Below are 14906 nucleotides of genomic sequence, written 5' to 3' on the forward strand. Positions count from 1 at the left end.
AAATACTGAAATACCAGAGTAAATCTTACATAGTTGAAAGGGCAGTAAATTTCCAGTTTTGTGTCAAAAGGAAGAATTTATTGTTTAAATGTTAAACTTGGCCTTAAATATTAAGCAAAATATCTCAATGTGAATTCACATTCTTTTGTAGTTATAAGGTAATGAAAACTTATAATATCAAATGCTACATATACTGCTACATGAGCAAACAGGGCCTTGATAATTAAATGCTATCTTTGCAGTGTCTTCTCCTAGGAGAAGAGGAACGAGGCTATTGGTCAACGCCGATCAGAGGAAAGAGGTGAGATTTCTCATATTGATGAAAAACACTTTCTAATACTGTATTTCAGTTTCCACTTGGGAATATGTTTTGCATGTCTACCATGTGCCAAGCTTTTTAATTACTTAGAATTAGTGTATTCTTCTCAGTGCAGTGGTTAGTGTGATGAGCATTTGACAATTCTCATTGTATGCAAAGTGATATTTTGCACCATCCAAATAGTTTCATTTGGATGATGTAAAAGAAGAAAGTCATGATTCCTGCCTCCAAAGAGAATATAGTGTGTCTGAGAGGAAACACATACATGAAACGTGACTCAAGAAGAATAACAAAATCACCAAATAGAAACACGTTTAGAGAGAAAGAAAATAAATTGTCCTTATTCTTTAGTATATAAAATCAGGGTGAAAATGAACTAAGGAGGTTTCCTATAGATAGCAGGTTTTAGTATAGTCTTAAAGTTTGCTTTTCTAGAAAGGAGAGGGCTTGTCCCCAGCGTCTCTGGTGAGTTTAGCTGGTGTGGTCTCTTAAGTTCCCGGCTCCACTACTACTGGACCTGAGAACAGCTTTCTTCTGATAACATGTGTGTTTTCCATCCTTCTTCCGTTGCTGTTCTGAGCATTTCCATTCCCTTCTGAGGGGCATTTTAACTGTTATTCCAGAGCTCAGATAACATCTTCAGCCAGCTAGCATGGCACAGTTTGGAAATTTAAAGGCAGGGGCATCTAGGATAGAATGTGAAATGTCATGAACTGTATTTTCATACCTGCATTTCCCTGGTTGGGTTATAAAATGAAGATAACTTTTTTGCCTTGGTTCATAGCGTTGGGTTTTTATTTGCATCCTCAGATGTGGCAGCAGGGAGAGAGGGACAGCGCCGTCTGGGAGGAAGACAGTCTGGGCTGAGTCCTTGTGTTGCTGCTTTACGGGTATTCTGAGCAGGTCCTCAGACCCCTGAGTGCATCTAGGAAGTGGTGATGATCACGCCTATTTCGTGAGGTTATCATGAGAAGACCCTGACGTGCAAGTGCCTGGCCCAAATTCGTTTAAAGACAAAAGTGAAGAGTGTTTTACTTTGTTGTGTAAGGTTTTTATCAAATTCTTTCTCTGAACAACTTGGTATGTTGTGTCCTGAACTGTTTTCTTACCAGAATATTGTGTGGGCGCAGGTGGTACTCAAAGGCGTTGGTGGAGGGCAGGTGCTTTGGCTTGTCTCTTGTCCCTGCGGTGCCTGGGCCCGCGCACAGGTCTCGGGGCCCTCCTAGAGGAGCCGGGAGGGCCGGGCCTTCACACCTGAGTGTCAGGAGCGCAGGGCAGGGTTTCTGGGGGCCGCTCTGTCAGATGGTTGGAGTTGGCTAGAAGCTTAATTTGCGGCAGACCTTCATCTAATGTGCTGCGTTCTCTGGAGAGTAGAAAAATGCTCTTATGACCGCAGACGCAGAGCTTCCATTTAACACTTTTCAGCCAGGATAAATCTTACATATTAAATTAGGAAAGGTGGTTTTCTCAAATGTTAGAAATGTGGAGCTTTTGGAAAAAAATCACAATCCCCCTAAAAGTAGGGCTTTATAGTCTCTGCAGAAATGGAAGAAATTAAAAGCTGTTTTGATGTTAATGACCTTTGGTCGCCCCTCTGAATTCAAAGAAGAACTGAATGAACTTTCTTTGTCCACATGTACATGTGTGTGTAGAAGTATTTACACTGGCAAGAGTGGGAAAGGTTTTGGTAGACAAAACCTTTTTGTGGAAGTTTCAAGACAAAGACGAAAATGTCCCTTGAAAAACAAAACAAAACAAAAAAAAAACTGGACTGGACAGTTAGGTTCTGGAAACTTCCGCACAGGAAAGACTCAAACAGGTGACCTGAGCCTGGGAAGATGCACCTAAGAGGAGCATACGTGGCCTCAGACACTTGGGGTTCTCATGCAGGTTTCAAATTTCTTTCATATTCCAATAAGCATATTTCATATGTTTCACATTTAAGTAGGTTCAGAGACCAGACTAGGACCAGTGGGAAGTAACCAGAAAGAAGTAAATTCCAGTTCAATGTAAGAGGGAATTTTTTTTAATGACTGAGGTGTATCCTTGGTGCAGGCTGACCTTTGGTAACTTGAAAGTGTGTAAGCCTACACTGGACACTACCACCCCCTTTCCCCTCAGCCAAGCCCTCCATGCCACCTGCCCTGAGAATACAGGTTTGAGATGGAGGTTCACCTAGGGGGGTGCTAGGTGAATCCACCTCAGTGGATGTTTCTTCCAGTTCAAAGTGTATCATCATCTAAATACAGAGGCAAAAAACAACTAGAAAAACAAAAACTCATGATGTGAAGAACACACTATACAGAAAATCCCCTGTCCAGAAGACAGTTTGAGTATATACACTAGTTCATAAACCAGAAGCCACGATACACATGTAAGTGCTTGTTAATGTGTGATCCTGCAATTAGAGTTTTCCATTTTGTAGCTTTTTAGGAGATGGTAATACTTATATATACGTAAGTATAAGTATATATATAACACAGCTGAATTTAAATAAGACTTACACAGGGCTTCCCTGGTGGCACAGTCGTTAAGAATCTGCCTGCTAATGCAGGGGACACGGGTTTGAGCCCTGGCCCAGGAAGATCCCACATGCTGCGGAGCAAGTAAAGCCAGTGCGCCACAACTACTGAGCCTGTGCTCTAGAGCCCATGAGCCACAACTGTTGAGCCCATGTGCCACAACTACTGAAGCTCATGCTCCTAGAGCCTGCGCTCTGCCTTGGCAACAAGAGAAGCCATCGCAATGAGAAGCCTGCATGCTGCAAAGAAGAGTAGCCCCCGCTCTCCACAACTAGAGAAAGCCCGCACGCAAAAATGAAGACCCAATACAGCCAATAAATAAATAAATAAATAAATTTATAAAATAAATAAGTAAATAAATAGACACACACTTCAATCTGTGATATTTACAGTGCTACGGGAAAAGGCTTTAGAGAATAAACTAAAAGTAAAAAGTATTCTACATAAAATATTATAATAAGAATAAAATGGTTCTTATGTTGAAGCAATAAGATATGGGGTAGCAAGATGACCACAGACATAACACTACATATTTATCAATGTGATATCAAGCACCTGTGCATGGAGTATCCCAATTAGTCCTTGTACAAATCCTGTGAGATGGTATACCTACTACTTTTTAGCAAACCCATTTTGCAGATGAGGAAAGTTGATAACTCACTTGCCCACGGTAAACCAGTTAGCACAGCATGGACCATGTGTCCAAATCCAGCCTGACTCCAAAGCACATAGAGCTAGCCACACTGTTGTACCACCTCTCTAGGGCAGAACATGAAATTACCCAATGATGTACAAGAAATGCACAGAGACAGAGCCTGTCCTGTGACCAGTGAACATTTGTCCACCAACTTCAATATTAATGTTAATTAATAAAATGATGTAAAGTACATTACAAGAAAAGACAACTACAGGGACTTCCCTGGTGGCGCAGTGGTTAAGAATCTGCCTGCCAATGCAGGGGGCACAGGTTCCAGCCCTGGTCCAGGAAGATCCCACATGCCGAGGAGCAACTAAGTCTGTGCACCACAACTACTGAAGCCCACGAGCTTAGAGCCTGTGCTCCACAGCAAGAGAAGCCACTGCAGTGAGAAGCCTGTGCACCACAATGAAGAGTAGCCCCAGCTCGCCACAACTAGAGAAAGCCCTGCCGCACAGCAACAAAGACCCAATGCAGCCAAAAAAAAAAAAAGAAAAGACAACTACAGGCTAATATCTCTCAAGACATAGATGCAGAAATTCTCAACAATATATTAGCAAATCAAATCCAAAAAAGTATAAAAAGAATTGTACACTACAACCTAGTGGGATGTATCCCAAACAGGCAAGGCTGGTTCAACATTTGAAAATCAATGCATGTAACTTATTAGCTCAACAAAATAAAAAGAAAAATTACATGATCATGTCAGCAGATGCAAAAAAAAAAGCATATGACAAAATCCAATGCCCATTCATGATGAAAACTCTCAGTAAACTAGAAATAGAAGAGAATTTCCTAAACTTAATAAAGACTATCTACAGAAATCTACAGCTAAGATCATACTTAATGGTGAAAACTCAAAACGTTCCCCCTGAGATCAGGTGCAAGGCAAGGATGTCCTCTCCCACAGCTGCATTTCAACATCATACTGAAAGTCATTGTTTACGCAATTAGACAAGAAAAAGGAAATAAAAGGTATACAGATTGACAAGGAAGACATAAATCTGTCTTTGTTTACAGATGACATGATTATCTATTTAGAAAATCCGAAAGAACAACAACAAAAAAACTGCCTGGAACTAATCAGCAGTTATAGCAAGCTTACAGGATACAAGGTTAATATACAAGTCAGTTGCCTTACGATATGCCAGCAATGAACAAGTGGAATTTGAAATTAAAAACACTATAGCATTTACATTAGCACCCCTCAAAGTGAAATACTTAGGTATAACTCTAACCCAATGTGGATAAGACCTCTATGAGGAAAAGTACAAAGTTCTCATGAACAAAATCAAAGAACTAGATAAGTGGAGAGATATTTCATGTTCATGAGTAGTAAGTCTCAACATTGTCAAGATATCGGTTCTTTCCAACTTGATCTAATCTATAGATTCAGTGCAATCCCAATCAAAACCCCAGCAAGTTATTTTGTGAGTATCAACAAACTGGCTCTAAAATTTATATAAGAAGCAAAGACCAGAGTGGTCAATACAGTCCTGAAGGAGAAGAGCACAGCTGGAGGACTGACACTACCCTACAATGCTACAGTAATCAAGACTGTGTGGTGTTGGTGAACGAACAGACGAACAGATGAGTGGAACAGAATGGAGAGCCCAGAGACAGGCACATAGAAGCATAAATATGGTTAACTGCTCATTGGCAAAGGGGTAGAGGCAGTACAGTGGAGCAAAGATAGCCTTTCCAACGTTGGTGCTGGAACAACTGGGCATCCACACGCGAGAAAGGGAACCTAGACACAGACCTTACACAGTTCACGAAAATTACCTCTAAATGGAACATCGACCGAAATGTAAAACGCGAAACTGTAAAACTCCTAGAAGGTAACGTGGGAGGAAACCTTGGTGACGTTAGTATGGTGATGACTTTTTAGATACAACACCAAAGGCACCATCCAGGGAATAGATAATTGAAAAGCTTGGCTTCCCTGAAAATAAAAACTCTGGGAAAGGCAATGTTGAGAGAATGAGAAGACAAGGTACGAGACCAGGAGAAAATATTCACAAAAGACGACATCTCACAAAGGGGCATTCTACAAAAATATACAGGGCTTTGCTGGTGGCGCAGTGATTAAGAATCTGCCCGCCAATGCAGGGGGCACGGGTTTGAGCCCAGGTCCGGGAAGATCCCACATGCTGCGGAGCAACCAAGCCCGTGCGCCAAACTACTGAGCCTGCACTCTAGAGCCCGTGAGCCATGACTAATGAGCCTGCATGCCGCAACTACTGAAGCCCATGTGCCTAGGGCCTGTGCTCCACAACAAGAGAAGCCCCTGCTTGCCACAACTAGAGAAAGCCTGCATGCAGTAATGAAGACCCAACACAGGCAATAAATAAAAATAAAATAAATAAATAAATTTAAAGAAATATATATAGAGCTCTCAAAACTCAAAAGTAAGAAAACAGACAACTGCGTTTAAAACTGGTCTGAAGACTGTAATAGACACCTCACCAAAGAAGATATACAGATGGCAAACAAGCGTGTGAAAATATCCGTGTGGTATGTCAACAAGGAACTGCAAATTAAGACAATGGTGAGAGATCACTTCCCACCTATTAGAAGGGCCAAAACCTGGGATGCTGACAACACCACGTGTTGGTGAGGCTGTGGAGCAACAGGAACTCTCCTTCATCACTGGTGGGAATGCAGATGGTACGGCTGTTTTGGAAGACAGTTCGGCCGGTTCTCACAAAGCTAAACACACTCTCACCATACAACCCAGCAATCACACTCCTTGTTATTTACCCAAAGGAGTTGAAAACTATGTCCACACAAAAATCTGCTCATGGGTATTTATAGCAGCTTTATTCATAACTGCAAAACTTGGAAGCATGTCCTTCAGTAGGTGATAGATAAACTGTGGTACATCCAGACCATGGAATGTTATTCAACACCAAACAACAACAACAACAACAAAAAACAAGAGCTGTCAAGCCATGAAAAGACATAGAGAAAACTTGGATGCATATAACTAAGTGAAAGAAGCCCGTCTATAAGTGTACATACTGTATGATTCTAACTATGTGACATTCTGGAAAAGGCCACGCTGTGGAGACAGTAAAAAGATCAGTGGTTGCCAGGGGTTGGGGTGAGGAGGGACGGGTGGGGGAGCACAGAGGATTTTTAGGGCAGGGAAAGTGCTGTGTATGATGCCATGATGCTGGATACCTGTCATTATACGTTTGTCCAAGCCCATAAACAACCAAGAGTGAATCCTAATGTAAACTACAGACTTTGCAGCAAAGTAGGTCCATCCTTGGTAGCAAATGTAGGTCCCTGGTGAGTGAAGTTGATAAACAGGGAGGCTGTGCTAAATCCGTACCTTCCTCTCAGTTATGTTGTGAACTTAAAACTGCTCTGAAAGGTAAAGCGTTTATTAGAAACAAACAGAACTATAAACCATAGAACATAATTTTCTATGTTCTATAAACATAGGACATAAGATGGCCTCTTTCTAAATTTCCCAATTAAAAAAATGATAGAAGACAGTGACTCTCACGCTGGAACATCCCTTTCTGATCATTGCTTTTGGCCACACGTAAGTATTTTCACCAGGAGCCGTTCTGCACAAGGACCCCTCAGGTGAACGTGGAGCCTGGCGGGTGCAGCTCGCACTGAGCTGTGAGAAAGCCCGCCCGCCTTTCATCTGGCCCGTGGGTCTCGGCCGGCCTCGGAGCCCCTGTTTGGTTTGCCTGCGTGGAGGCAAACATCTCTCTAACTCAATATAGTTGCTCCAGAGCCAACCTAAGGAGGAGACTGTTCACAGAAAGGCGAGAAAAAAATAAAGCTGAAATGAGGCAAGACCCTTTTTAACATGAAAAGGAGAAGTGTCACTTGAAATTAAATCCAAAATGAGTTGAAGGTGGTTGCTGCAGCAGTTTGTCAACAGAGAGGATAAATGAGTGTGAGCCAGGCTTTGGGAGAATGGCAGGGAGGACATTAAGGAAACAGAAAATCAGCCTGGGACGTGGCCAGCCCGTCGCAGAGTTACGCTCGCGTCTGGGGCCTGCAGTGTGGGCAGGTGTACCGCTTCTGCCTGCATCGTTTCACGTTTTCTGTCTGAAACCACGGTGCGCTGGGTTGTGGTTTCTGTGGGTGAGGTCATCCAAGTGGATGTGTGACTACGGTCGCTGGTGTGAGGGGCCGGGGACGTTTAGCCAGTAAGTCTCACAGAGGTTCCGGAAAGGATGCCCTTGAGATGCAGAAACCAGGTCACGTAGATGGTGAGCCACTCGGCCCATGTGGCCGCAGGTTTCTTTTGAGAGGCTGTGTGTCACCTCCCGGAAACCCAGACACGGAGGGAGCAGCTCTAGAGGCCCTTTCAGCAGAGAATGGGGTTTGCTTGGCCACAAAAATGTGTCTGTCCGGGGTGGGGACTGCCCCCTTCAAAGTCAGACTTTGGGCAGCTGGCTGAATTACAGTGATGCATCCCTAAAGGCTTTATTTCATCACCTTGTTGATTTTTCTATATCACCAAATAATCATACACATAGATCTTGCTTTTCACAGACACGAGAGTCATACTTTCAGCTGTTTGGGGACAGCTCTGAAGGCCTAGGATGAGGTCACCTGACATTTTGCTGTAAGTTGGGCCCCTCTGCCAGCTGCCCCGTGTCTGCATCCCGACACCCAGCCCTTGACCACACAGGTGGACTGCCTTGGTGGGGAATGATGTAATAGTACTTGTGGGCACAGATGCAGGCGTATTAGCAAATCTGCACTTTTTTGTATGTGTTGGTATAGATTCTGCACCATCCTTAGACAGCAGCACACCTGACCCCGTGCCTACACAGCATCAGTGGTTTCCGAGAGCTGTCCTGACCAGAGCAACCCCAGCTGACTTCTTAGAAATGCAAATTCTCAGGTGCACAACACCCATACTGAATCAATTGGAAACTCTGGGCTGGGGCCCAGCAGTCTGTTTTAAACACCCCTCTCCCCTTGGTGATTCTGATGCAAGCTAGAGTGTGAGCACCAGGGCCCCTGGCCAGCACCCGGCTCAGAGGTTTACCTGTCCCATTGGATTGTAGGAATGTAGAGTCCACTTCTGGATCTGCCAGTGGGTAACTGCCCACCTTTAAGCAATGAGCACCAGGGCTTGTCTCTGAAGGTGGTTCTTTATTTTTTTTAAAGACCATGATTTCCTTCTTTTTTTAAAAAAAAATAGATTTATTTATTTATTTATTTATTTTTTGGCTGCATTGGGTCTTCATTGCTGCGCACAGGCTTTTTCTCTAGTTGTGGTGAGCGGGGGCTACTCTTCATTGCAGTGCATGGGTTTCTCATTGTGGTGACTTTTGTTGTGGAGCACCGGCTCTAGGAATGTGTGCTTCAGTAGCTGTGGCACACAGGCTTAGTAGTTGTGGCGCACGGGCTTAGTTGCTCTGAGACATGTGGCATCTTCCCGGACCAGGGATCGAACCCGTGTCCCCTGCATTGGCAGGCGGATTCTTAACCTCTGCGCCACCAGGGAAGCCCTGAAGGTGGTTCTTTTCCATGTTGCACACCAGCCCTGGGGGTGGGGGCATTCCCTGTCCGCCCCCCCACCCCCCCCCGCCACCGGCCTTGCTGTAGGACCCCTGCCCCGCAGTCAGCCATCAGGTGGCCAGGCTCCGTGTTGTTTCCTTACTGGTGGGAGCGGACTTGCCCTGTCCAGGCACCTGGCGGCCAGTGGCGTGTGTTTGTGAGAAACTCATTGGGGGTTAAGCAGTTGCCCCCTGTGCGAACGCTGACCCTGGTTCATTAGCCCAAGTCTGAGCCTGGGGGCTGCAGGGGTGGGCCTGCGAGGGGCCTCTCCTGCCGGTAGGAGGGGGAGAGGAGGAGGAGACCGCTCTGTGCGGTGTGAACAAGCGTGTGTGTGAATGGGGCCCTCCCAGCACAGGGCAGTGACTGAAATTAGTTCCCAGAGGCGTTTCAATATGCTTCCAGGTCCCGTGAACTGCACACACCCTGAATCTTCAGCAGGCCTTTGACTTTAGCCTCGAATCCTGTTATTACTAATAACAGCTGCGGCATCAGCACAGCCCTCGCACGTCCTCCCCGGGCGTCCGCGGTGCTCTCAGGAGGCACGTCGGCCTTCAGCTGGTCTTCTGCTCGGTTGGCTGAGACCCGTTGCTTTGCCTCCGCAGCACAAGATGTAGAACAGGCACCAGTTCAGGCTGTGAGTGAACGCTGTCGCGGGAGAAGAGAGAACACTTAGGTGGAGAGAGAGCAGGGGAGGGGAGCGGAGGGGGAGGATGAAATGGAAAATAAAGACCGTGTTTATCATCTCATAAACCATCTCAGAGAAGAGATTCCCAAAAAGGGAGCTTGTGAGCGGCTCTGGGAGGGACATCGCCTGTCAGATCATTTCACAACTGTTAGCCTTCAAAGAGCCAGACTTGAGCATCGGTTTTCCAGCTCTTCAAAAGAATTGCTTCTTGCAGACACCTGGGAAGCAGAACGTTTCCAGGCACACAGTAGGTGCCCGGGAAAGCTCCACTCATGAGATGAATGACTCCTGGGAAAACCGAGGGAATGACAAAGCCAGTTCCTCAGCCGATTCCCTGGAGAGGAGCGTGGAGCCTCCGGGCCAGAGCCCGATCGGGGCCGAGAGCAGGGGTCTGGAGCCACAGTCATGACCCCTTGGGATGCATCTGTCTTCCTTCTGACCGCTCCCCTCAGACATCGGCCAACGGGCTGAGGGCATTCTCCCTGGAGGAAGGCCCGGGGAGACGTGAACTTCGGGTTTGATGACCGTTCACAGGTTGCGTCCCCTGAGGTCACCACCCTCATGGATCCTCCCCAGCGGCTCCTCACCTTTCCGTGCTGTGTCCCCTTTGTGAGCAAATCAATAGAACCAGCTTCTTGAGAACGAGAGGGGACCTGGCCCTTTGTTCAGCCTTTAGAAAGAACCCACGAGCAGGTTCATCTCCAAGAAACCGCTGGATGACTCGGGAAGAGTCTGAAGAAGTAAGCTTTCCTGGCTGCCTGCCGCGGGGTCTCAGCGCCTGTACCTGGGGCTGGAAGGAAGTCCAGCTACCTGGCGTCCTCAGGGGACCGGTGCCTCCGGCGGCTCCGCTCACCCCAGCACTGAGGGTGAGAAGCCCCCGCAGGTGCTCTGGGGCACCGTGGGTCTGCCGCTGCACGCCTGATGGTGGCGGATGCGGGCGACGTCTGCGCTGCTGCTTCTGAGGGAGAAGAGCCGTCGGGTGCTGAGCTCACAGCTCCCACACCATGTGCCAGCAGTCCCCCCGGCGCCTTGCAGAACACGCCCGAGGAAGCCACAGACTAGTTCTGCCTGCACGTGAACGCTCTCTAACAGAATCCTCCCGCGAGGCCTCTCGCTCCAGAATCTGAGCATGTGTAACGGCGCCTGTAAACTCACAACGACTCCCGGGCTCGCCTCCCTCCCTCCCCTGCTGCTTTCACTGCTGGGTCCCGGCTCACCCGTCGTCCTAAGACCAGCGCCAGAGCAATGCTGTGCGTTTCAGTTGTCTCTGCTGTGCGACAAAATGCCCCCAAGCCCAGTGGCTTCAAACAACACTGGACTATTTCTAAGGGTTGGTGGGGCTCAAGTGGAGGATTCTTTCATTGGTCTCCCCAAGGCTCAATCACATGACAGGATCTAGCTGGGAGCTAGGCTGACTCTAGTACATCCGAGGTGGCTTTAGACCTCTCCTTTCTCTCCGTCTCTGTCTCTCTCTCTGTGTTTCCATCTCTGCCCCTTTCTCCCTCCGTCTTCCTCCCTGTCTTTCTCTGCCCACCACCCCCTTTCTCTCTCTGGCAGGGAGTCCATGATTCCCAAATGGTGCCATCTTGTAAGAAAGAGGAGCAGAAACTGGCTGTGCTCTTCAGGCCTGGGTTTGGAAGTTCAGAATTTCACTCTGTCACCTTCTGTGAGTCAGGAAGTCACAGGGCTGCCCAGGTGCGAGTGGAGGGGAAAGCATCCCTCCTCTTGGTGGAAGCATCCGCGTGTCTGTGTGAAGACAGAGGAGCTGGGCCTGCCTTCGGAGACCAGCTCTCAGGGATGCAAGCCTGCTCCTGTGAGCTCCCGCCCAGACCCTCCGATGGCTTCACGTGTTGTGAAAGCCGAGGGCCTGCCTTGCCTGCGAGCTGACTTGTTTGTTTGCTTCTTGTCTGACGTCTGTCTCTCTTCAACTGGACACAAGTTCCCTGCAGGCATTTCTATCCATTTGCTCCCTATTGTCCTCAATGCACAGAGTGGTGCTGGGTGCGTAGGAAGAACTCAGCAGATACTTGTTGAGCGAGTAGAGAAAATATGCACATTCAGGTAAACACAGACGTGTGTGTTTATCTAATTGCCAGATTGTGTGGGTTTTAAAAAATTTATTTATTTATTGGCTGTGTCTAGTTGCGGCGAGTGGGGGCTACTCTTCATTGAGGTGCACAGGCTTCTCATTGTGGTGGCTCCTCTTGTTGTGGAGCACGGTCTCTAGGCACACGGGCTTCAGTGGTTGTGGCCCATGGGCTCAATAGTTGTGGCTCACAGGCTCTAGAGTGCAGGCTCGGTAGTTGTGGCTCACGGGCTCAGTTGCTCCGAGCCATGTGGCATCTTCCCGGCCCAGGGCTCGAATCCATGTCCCCTGCATTGGCAGGCGGATTCTTAACCACTGTGCCACCGGGGAAGCCCCTCAGATTGTGTTTTATAGGCATGCCCTGAAGGATGCTGTATGATAAGATGACACCCCGTGGGACTTCCCTGGTGGTCCAGTGGTTTGGACTCTGAGCGTCCACTGCAAGGGGCACAGGTTCGATCCCTGGTCAGGGAACTGAGATCCCACATGCCGTGTGGCAGGGGGAAAAAAAAAGAAGGCAACGCCCCGTGACTGCTGGTTGTTTTGACATATGTGAGACAGAAAATAAGTTTGTCTGAGTTGAGGTTTTGAAGCAAAGGTGTAACTGAACTGAGAGCCCAGCAGGACCGGAGGGGGGTCCCACTCAGCCCAGCTGCCGCAGTGCCCAGATGGCAGCCTGCACCGCACAGCGGGGGCCGCACCTGTGCCGTCGGCCACAGTGAACACGGGAGCCACACGCAGGCCCGTGGGTGCTGGGGGGCAGCGCCGAGTGGGACCAGGTGGGGCCCGCCCGTGCCGGGGTTTCTCAGAGAAGCGTCTCTTCCCGTTAAGCTAGTGCTAACCTTCGAGCGATGCCGATCACCTGCCCTGTGAATTCTTATCAAGTGAATTTTTTTCTTCCCTCTTTCCCGTTGGTAAACAAAAGTGTGCCAGTCTCAAGATTAAAATATGTTAACATAATACAGCCATAGAGTGTTTTTAGCTCCTCAGCTGCTCTCCAGAGCTGAGTTCTTTCCTTTCGTTGCCTTTGTTTTGGGGTGAGTGGTAGATGAGCCACTCGGCTAAGCACCGAGGTGAGTCTGTTTACAGAGGATGGTAATCGGCAGACGGCAGGGTCTAATTCTCGAAGCTTAGTCCGCAGCATTTAGTTCAATAATACAGCCCTGAAATTTGGGAGGACCCTTAAATGTTACACTGTAGGAGAGAGATCTGCTGATGCTTCAGACAGGACGGAGGGAAGCACAATTGCATCTAGGACAATAGTAATAAGAAGTTCTTCGTGTTTCTAAAACACCAAGGACGTATCAGAAACATGGGAGAGATTCTTTTATAAGACCCTTATCTGGCCATTCTTTACCTCTTTCTATTCTCCACTTCTTTAAAATTTTCATTTTTATTTATCTTTCACAATTTTGAAGCCTTTAGAGTTTGGCGGTGAAGTTTTTGTCAATCCACTCAGTTATAGCACACCCTCACTTGTAGTGGATAGTTAATGTTGAAATCTGCATTTTCCTTAAATGTAAATGGAAAAAATATTTGTTGTTGATTTATCAGGAATAGTGAAACTTCTCTAACTTCAAAAATGAAAAAAAATAATTACCATTATATTAAACATAGTCTAATTTGATTTGACCCAGTTTTAATGAATATGAAATTGCAAAATATATTAGTTCAACTTTTTTTTTAATAAACTTATTTATTTATTGGATGCGTTGGGTCTTCATTGCTGTGCACGGGCTTTCTCTAGTTGTGGCGAGTGGGGGCTACTCTTCGTTGTGGTGCACGGGCTTCTTATTGCAGTGGCTTCTTTTGTTGTGGAGCACAGGCTCTAGGCCTTGTGGACTCAGTAGTTGTGGCACACGGGCTTAGTTGCTCCGTGGCAAGTGGGATCTTCCTGGGCCAGGGCTCGAACCCGTGTCCCCTGCATTGGCAGGCAGATTCTTAACCGCTGCACTACCAGGGAAGTCCCTAGTTCAACGTTTCTAATGATAAGTTATTTTTCTTGACAGTCTGTCTGTCCATCCTTAATTTGAATAGAGGGCTGTGTTGAAAGCATATCTAGGTATTCTGAGAAGCAGTAAATAATATGGCTCTTGGATTCTTAAGCTCTGTGTTTTACAAACATTGTACATCACTAATATTCACATAAAAGAACTTCAAGAACCAGAGATAATTTTCCTCTAAAAATGATATGAAATAATAGTACATTTGGGGCATCTTATTACGTGCAGGCATCTGTTATATGTAGAGAACCTAGACAGATATAAAGACTAGATTTATCTGAGTGGGGAAAAGTTATGTTAACTACCAAATACCACACAGACATGCAAGAATATGTTTTTAATTCCAGAAATATTGAAATACATGATAATATCTCCAAATGAGAAGTGTTTTATTTTTGTGCAATGCTTTTGTGCAGTGAGGCGTCTCTCCTTCAAAGCTCACCTATGGTCGGAACTGAGCATTTATTGTTCTTTACAGACTCTGATGTCTTGCCCAGCATCCGCACCAGAGGCATCTCAGCGGCACCCTCCCTGGGTAAGTGACAGAAGACTTCTGTGCGGCCTTGAAAACCTCAGGTTATTGATCAGCTTGATAGCCAAACCAGGACTGAGTGTGGTGAAAAGTGGTCTTCCTTCCCAAGACATTCCCTGAAGAATCTCTAAGTCTGTGGGCGTGATAATTACACTGACCACGTGACAGCCTTTTCTCTGGGAAGATGAAGCTGGTTGTGTGTTACTGCTGTCTCTCCTGTCAGGAGGGGATATTGTTCTACATGTGAGGGTGGGTGTCTCTAAAACTCAAGTGCTTACTTCTAAACGTAATCAAAATCATCCACCCATCCACCCATGTATTTAAAAAAGAATCTATTAAAAAATCTTATTTGAGGATGCACCAAAATAAATTTTGTGAGTGATAAAGACATGAACCAGCTTCTCAAATGACTAGCATTTTGCTAAATTTTTAGTATCTATTATTGAACTACAACTTGATTTGGGTTTTAGAATTGGTAGTAGAGTAATTTTTTTAATTAATTAATTAATTAATTTTTA

The 14906-nt window shown here is 46.4% G+C and overlaps 1 long non-coding RNA gene across 1 annotated transcript in view; it reads left to right on the plus strand.

Moving 5' to 3' along the window:
* LOC130855988 (uncharacterized) overlaps positions 1-14391 on the plus strand; it is a 51634-nt gene extending 37243 nt beyond the window's left edge. Inside the window, exons 3-4 of the long non-coding RNA XR_009054410.1 lie at positions 243-301; positions 14335-14391. This is a non-coding gene — a long non-coding RNA (uncharacterized LOC130855988). The remainder of the gene's footprint in view (positions 1-242; positions 302-14334) is intronic.
* The last annotated feature ends 515 nt before the right edge of the window (positions 14392-14906 follow it).

This window comes from Hippopotamus amphibius, chromosome 6 (genome assembly GCF_030028045.1).
Source record: "Hippopotamus amphibius kiboko isolate mHipAmp2 chromosome 6, mHipAmp2.hap2, whole genome shotgun sequence".
NCBI lineage: Eukaryota > Metazoa > Chordata > Mammalia > Artiodactyla > Hippopotamidae > Hippopotamus > Hippopotamus amphibius.